Source organism: Stylophora pistillata, chromosome 4, assembly GCF_964205215.1.
Source record: "Stylophora pistillata chromosome 4, jaStyPist1.2, whole genome shotgun sequence".
NCBI classification, from domain to species: Eukaryota; Metazoa; Cnidaria; class Anthozoa; order Scleractinia; family Pocilloporidae; genus Stylophora; species Stylophora pistillata.
In genome coordinates, this window is record NC_142522.1 from 41,884,239 (window position 1) to 41,891,755 (window position 7,517).

Here is a 7,517-nt window from a genome sequence, read left to right on the forward strand (position 1 = left end):
ACTTGTCACTCTTAGGGGTCAAGGGGTTAAACTTCCGGGTCATCAGTCAGTGGACGGCACTTAGTGGGACACCTGCTAAATGTTAATTGTTTTCCGTCACAGGAAACACAATACTGTTTTACTGTAAATTTGCCTGTCGTTATGCACTAATCGCCGGAATTAATGTCTTGAAGAAAACCCCAATGAGCTTTGGTCATCAAGAGCTCTAAAGAAACCAATGCCTTTGATTTTCTGAATTAGAGGGACAGAAATACACTATCTACTTAAACTTTTGTAAGCATCGGCAATATTACTTATTGCCTATTAGTAAACCTTGGTATGATCCTTACCATATGAACACGCAAAACAATCAGAGGGAGATTTTGCTGGATGATGCGATTCTGGAACGGACGTACCCGTGCTACAATTCTTACATCTTACTTGACCCATTTCATCTTGATAAAAGCCACCGGCTTTATAATGAGAATGTCCTTTTGGATGTAAATTCCTTCCTAAACTAGATTTTGATTGGAAGGTAATCGATGAAATTTATATATCGAAGGTCAAACTAGCTATACCTAAGCTCATAAAGGGTCAAACGCAATATCTACCGCCTGGTAGAGCTTCCCAAATTACGCAAAGCAACTTTTAAAGCAAGAGATTCCGCGTAAGTGGTCTCCTGGTTGTGGATTAAAAGATCGCAATGAATTGCTTTCTAAGAAGTTTAATAAGAACAATCTACTGATTCAAGAGCGAAAATCCTTTTTAAATTCTACGATAGTGTTACATTTTGTATTTTTGTTGAAATATTTTTTCCACGAATACTTTCGCGCGAACCTCGACTTCAGAACAACTCATCTGTGTTTCAAAAAATGAAAACCAGTTTTTAACTTTTTAACTAAAAAATTATATTTTGAAATCAACTTAGTATTAACCTCATTGAGTTGAATTTCTTGAACGTGGGTTTGAAAGTTTTTATTTCTCAAGATGTAGGATTCTTGCAGAGACAAGTATTTAACGTTGACTATCGCTAGACAGGTTATAGAGAAACTTACTGGAACGGTTTATGTTCATTGATTGCCCCTAGACCGTCTCTGTCGTATTTTAAAGAAAATACATACATACAAACATACATACATACATACATACATACATACATACATAAACTTTACTTTAAAATTACAGCAAGAACAGGTTAAAAGATAAAAATAATTCATAATATCATAATATAATAATCGTTAATATAATAATATGTGATATAAATGTAATATTAACAGAAATTGTGCACTGACAGTTTGCTCTTAAATTCGCTATAGTCTACAGTCTTTCTAAAGTGGTCAGGGAGGGAGTTCCAATACTTAACAGATGAATAGCTGAAAGAATTTAGACCATATGTGGTTGTAAACGGCTTAGGAAGTGATAAAATATTCGTGCCCCTTAGTGAGTAAAGAGTAGATCTTAGCTTGATTAGTTGTTTCATATAGCACGGATATTTACCAAGATGGAGACTTTTGAATATACAAATCATCATATTTTGTATCCTCCTGTTGGCTAAACCACACACACCTGCCTTGTCTAAAAGATCATCGTAGTTCGAGTCCCAGTCCTTTAAAACAAATCTTAAAATACGTCTATTTAAGGTGTCCAGTCTAACAGAGTCCTCTGAGTTACAAAAGTGCCATATCATTAAACAGTAGTGAAAATGGGGTAACATAAACGTTTTATAAAGGCGAAGCATAATTTCGGTAGAAATAAGTTTGCCAAATCTTTTGAGGACACTGAACTAATTATTTATTTTTTTAAAATTAGTGATCCCGTCATACTGCTTCATCATTTCTCCACTAATTCAATTAATGAAATTATTATATCTACAGGAGAATTCAAAAGATAAATAAACAAATAAAACGATAAAGGAGGATTACCTGCTGGACATGTTCTGCAATTGCCTTCGCTATAGGTACCAGCCACGCAAAACAAGGAGTTCTTAAATACGAACCACCCTTTATTAGGATGACAATCATCACATGTGAGGCCCGAATGTTCAAGAGACACCACAACTCCGCCACTTGCTGCGGCTTTGTTGGTCAGAATTGTAAAGAACGATTCAGATGGGGCACATGTGCATATAAAAAAGGACGTTTTTGGATCAGCGCTCATATTAAAATACATAAAAATAGGTATCAATTTAAATTAAAAAAAATTAATACTTCTTTAAAAATCGAGTTTCCAGATTAATAATAAAAAAAAAAAAAATTTTATTTCATCTTTACATTAATACTTCTGGCGAGAAATACACTGTTCCTTCTTCTGGAGCATTTATTTGCTTGATCTTGTTACTGTGAAGAAACCCGAGAACAGTAATATAAAATATAATGGTGTTAGTATCTCACAGATTAAATCACGTGAATATATCCATTCCTGACACTCTCATTGGATTTGAATTTTTTTCTGTATGTGTTCCGGCACGCTTTAAACAACCTTACACATAAGAAGACAACCGCCTCCCGGTTAGCTCAATTGGTTAGAGCGCCGGATTGTGTTGTGCGGGAGGTCGATATATATCACAAAACCACTCCCGGCGTGTTAAATCAGATAATCACTAACTTAATCAAATTAAATGAGTCTGTGTGCGGTTTCACGAGTGTTCACTTTTCTAGGCTTTTTCCGTTGAGTTTATTTTCAGTTCAATGTAGGCTGGATTTCTTCACAGTTTATCTACGAAAGTAAATAATGATGATGATGATGACATTAGTAATAACAGCGATAATGATTACTGTGGTAATAATAACAATAACTTATAATGATGATATCGACTTTATCAAAGCATTTCCACGTAATTACTACGTCGGCCATAAGAAGTCCGTGATTAAGATATTAAGTGTCCCTGTCTGAGAAAGTGTTTCAGGGGCCAGAACTGATGGTCAACTGATTTGGCTGAAACTTGGCACAAAACTTGGGTGTGATAAGATATTTCAAAAGTCGCTTTGGCTAACTTCTTGGGCTGTTGCTCTAGAGCTTGAGGGGAGGTTACATTTGTGGCCTATGTAGTCATTTATTTCTGTTTGTTTAGATGTTTTTTTTTAGTTTATACGCTTACACGCGAGGGTCCGCTCATAATATGGAAAGGAAATTTTACATTGTTTGGGATTTTCTTCGATCTTTGGAGTAAGTGATACTTCTAAAATATGTACTGAGGTTTTGGAAATCTTCCAGGAATTTTAAAGCGGAAAGAAATCACAGGGAAATAGCTTTTTCTTGTTCGGCTGTGTGCTGTGTGTTTTTGCCAATTTGATAATTCTAAGGTATTCGTATCGGGTTTGACGCACACGAAGTTCTTCTCGCACAAAGCAGCGAACTAAGTCCATTGACGGTGTAAAAGGAAACCATTAGGAGAAAAACTGCAGCGTGTTAAGGAGAAAATTCATGGATTATCAGGTGGATTATGGATAAAATCGAACACGGAGCCGCCAAAATGCCTTTAAAGGGAGCCAAAATGCTAGTAAAGATTTTGCCTCTGTCTTCGACTCTACATCCATTTAAGAATACAGCTATCGAAATTTTTTTTTATGATGATATTCTCTGTCCATTTATTGACAACATTCAGTGGCTATGATTTATCAAAGAAAAGTAAAATGCAAAGAAGTGGTCTGAAATCTTTAGCTTGGTGGACGTTCTTTATGCAGGGAGTTGTTAGTTGAATTTCATAAACTATGCCTCTGCCAACATAGTTTTTTCTTTGGCGAAAAAACCCGCTAATCAGTCAGCACAAAATGGATAGGGGCAGTGTTGGAAGGAAAACAACGTGTTTTTATAAATATCTCGGGTCGTTCCAGTTTTACTAGATACTAAAATACAGGATAACGCTCTGTTTAGCATGAAGTACTTGGTAACATGAGCCACTCACAGAGTCTTTAAATAGGATCATGCCAATTGTGACAAAAATAGAGAATTGACCGCCAGAAATTCTGGTGGATCATAGAATGTGTCAGAGGTAATCAGGAGACAGGTGGGAGCAACAAGGGAATTTTATCAAAACATAGTAAAACCCTCCGACTCCCCCCCCCCCCCCCCACACCTCTACCCTTCCACAATAAATGATGATGAGTCCCTTACCTACAGCCACAAAACTTAGATTTGATGATTACGATACCTCAAGGTGAGGTTTAATGGGTCCAGAGATGCCTTCATATGTCTTAGTTTGGGTTACAGGAATCACCACCTACAAAGTTCAGTTCAATCTATTGAGAAACTTCCCTAACTCATATAGATCATCAAACAAGTTTAGGGAAACCTCCTGCTGGCAAGTTGCAGAGCTTAATCCCAGAAACACGGCATTCGGCTTGACCAGATGTTACGGGAAAATTTTGTGATCTTTCCCTGTAGAAGTTTAAGCATATGTATTCCTTGTTTTCGGAATTTTAGCGTTCACAATTCATGCGAGTTTCTTTCATTGCGATGTTTTAAAAATCTAGAAAGCCACAAGTAATTTTGAATAGCCAAGTCAAATTGTACAGCCGGCCTCTAGGTATTTTTCGTGTTCAATTCTAGCGAAAAATTTGGTAAATAAGAGTGTTAAGGGTCTTTCTGGCAAAATTAGTTCTCATGGTAGTTGGCAGCTGAGTTTATACTGTCTCGTAATTTTAAATTCCTTTCATACGATAGTTTCCACACCAACCTTGAATAGATAAGCAGAAACTTTTAATTGCTTTTCCACTCTTATTTCCTAGGCTGTGCTACTGTAATTAAGATATTCTTCATACCAGGGCTGTGAATTATCACCTAAGTTCCCTACTTTTAATGGCCGAAAGTTTATTGAACCTGCTTTTTCAAATTCGAAATAGAAATATGTCCATGTAAATCATTTTGCTTTAAAGAGAAGGTTTCCGTTTCTTTGTAATTTTTATTTGAATACTGTCAGTTTAGAATTAAAATACAAACTCTTAAAAGGATCCTTCACTGTTTTCAAAGATATCGCTTAAAATGCTCTATAAGTGTCCAAAAGAAGATTTTTCGAACAGAAAAAAATTCTCCCTGCTTAGATTTTTTGTTTTGGCCTCTCAAAGAAGGCCATCGTGACCATTGCGAACGTCCCGCAATCGCCCTTTTGATCGGCGCGCAAGGCTCTCTGGGTTGATGATGTAATAATAATAATAATAATAATAATCTAATAATAATTTAATATTTATATTGCGCAAATTAACATGTGGATATGATCAAATGCGCATCACAACACTTTTCGGGGGACTTTGGCCGGACTACATCAGCAGTTTACAAACAATCGAAGTAAACGTATTTGAAGATGCCCCCCTCCCCCCAGTTCCCAGTAAACAGGCCAGTCCACATCACAGTGATATCGTGAGTGGGTTCTTTAACGTCCCCTGCCTAACCAAATTAACTAATTAATAGATGCAGGAGACGGTACCTACAGTTTATTCGTCGTTATCCGAGAAGACTAGAGTGTCTATCCATTTCTTGATATTATAGAAAGGTAGCGCATTCTCCTCAGTTATTTTAAGACCTGGAGTGTTGGTCCGGCCGGGGCTCGAACCTTCGACCTCGACCTCCCGCACAACAATCCAGCGCTCTGACCAATTGAGCTAACCGGGAGGCGGTTAATGATGTAACATGGTTGCTCGATTCCATTACCCTCGGTAAAATTGGCGGCAAAATGCGGCATTGCGTTGCGTTTGATTGTAATATTCAAGCTAAAAACAAGGAAAACTAGCCCAAAATTCGTTTACAAAAACTTCCAAATGATGCAGCGATTCGACGAGCTTGGATTCATGCTGTTGGAAGGACATCCTTGCCCAAAGATCCACGTCTGTGTTCGAAGCACTTCGAAGAGCATTGTTTCGAAGAGTCTTATCTCATGGAAGTAAGATTAATAGGGTCTAGTAATTCAAAGAAATCGCTTAAGCCTGGCGCCATTCCAACGCTTTTTTTCTCACAAACGTCTGAAGGGTGGACGCGCATCAAGTGTTCAACGTGCGGAGAAGAGAGAACGCGAGAGAAAGCGACACTAGGCAAGTTGTACCAATTAAAACAATCAAACACAAATACAACTCGCCTCGAGTTGAAAACACACAACTTTACCTAAATTCTTCCTTTATAACTAACTTCTATTTCCATAAGGTCGTAGTGGTAGCAAGTATGATAAATATTGTAAGAAATAGACAACTTTTTTGAGAGACATGTTTCGGCATGCCTCTGCCATCTTCAATCAATGAGTAACAGAACGTGAGTAATTATATAACAGACAAGCAGATGAATAAAATACTTACAGTATGATGTAATACAAAAGTGGGTACTAATTACAACGTGATACCAAACATCAAAGGTGTGAACTAAAACGCTAAAAAAGTGTTATAATGCTGTAATTGTTTGTTAAGTTCAGGTTTGATCTTGAGCTAAGCTTTTTCTTGGTTTCCACGAGGAAACATGGCTAAATAATTTTAACCAGTTGACTCGCCTTCTACTTTATAGTAGACGACACCTTCTGTGTCTTCCACAATGAACAGGATGCAATGTCATTTTTTTATTACATTAATTCACGGCACCATAACATAAAATTCACTTTCGAAAAAGAGAATGATGGTAAACTCTCCTTTCTTGATATATTTATTGACAACTATTCGAATGATTGTGTTTTTTCAGTTTTTCATAAAAAAACCTACACTGGTCTCCTAACAAATTTCTTTAGTTTTATTCCATCATGCTACTAAATTCGCAATATCCGAACTCTTATTGACCGTATCTAAAAATCAACAACACCTCTTCCGGCTGTCAAAACGATCTCAAGAAACTTTCCGACACTTTAAAATCTGATTCTTTTCCTTCGCATATTATCGAAGGAGCTTTCAAGCGGTATTTTGACGGGTCCACCTCTCAAAATAGCCGGAACATTGATGACAATAATACAGGTCACTTTAAACTCCCTTTTGTCGGCTATTATTCTAAAATAGCAAACCTCAAACTCCGACAACTCACTAAGTGCTTTTGTAAATCGGACCTAAACATCAAACTAGTTTTCACTTCTTTGAAAATTAAAAACATGTTCAGTGTTAAAGATCGTACTCCTGATGCTCTAAAATCCATGTTAGTTCATTAATTTTCTTGTGCGGGATGTAATTCCCGTTATATTGGCGAAACTAGGGGCCACTTCTCTACTAGGGTAAAGGAGCACACGGAAAGTGATAAAAACTCGCATATTTTTAAAACATTTCAACACGTCTCCTTCTGGTAAGAACAAATACTCCCTTTCTTACTTTATTGTTGTGGATTCTGCTAACAACTCAATTGATTTAAATCTCAAAGAAGCTTTTTTATATAAATAAGAAGCTTTTTTATATAAATAAGATCAAACCTGAACTTAACAAACAGTTACAGCATTATAACACTTTTCTAGCGTCTTAGTTCACACCTTTGATGTTTGGTGTCACGTTGTAATTAGTACCCGCTTTTGTATTACATCATACTGTAAATATTCTATTCATCTACTTGCCTGTTATATAATTACTCACGTTCTGTTACTCATTGAT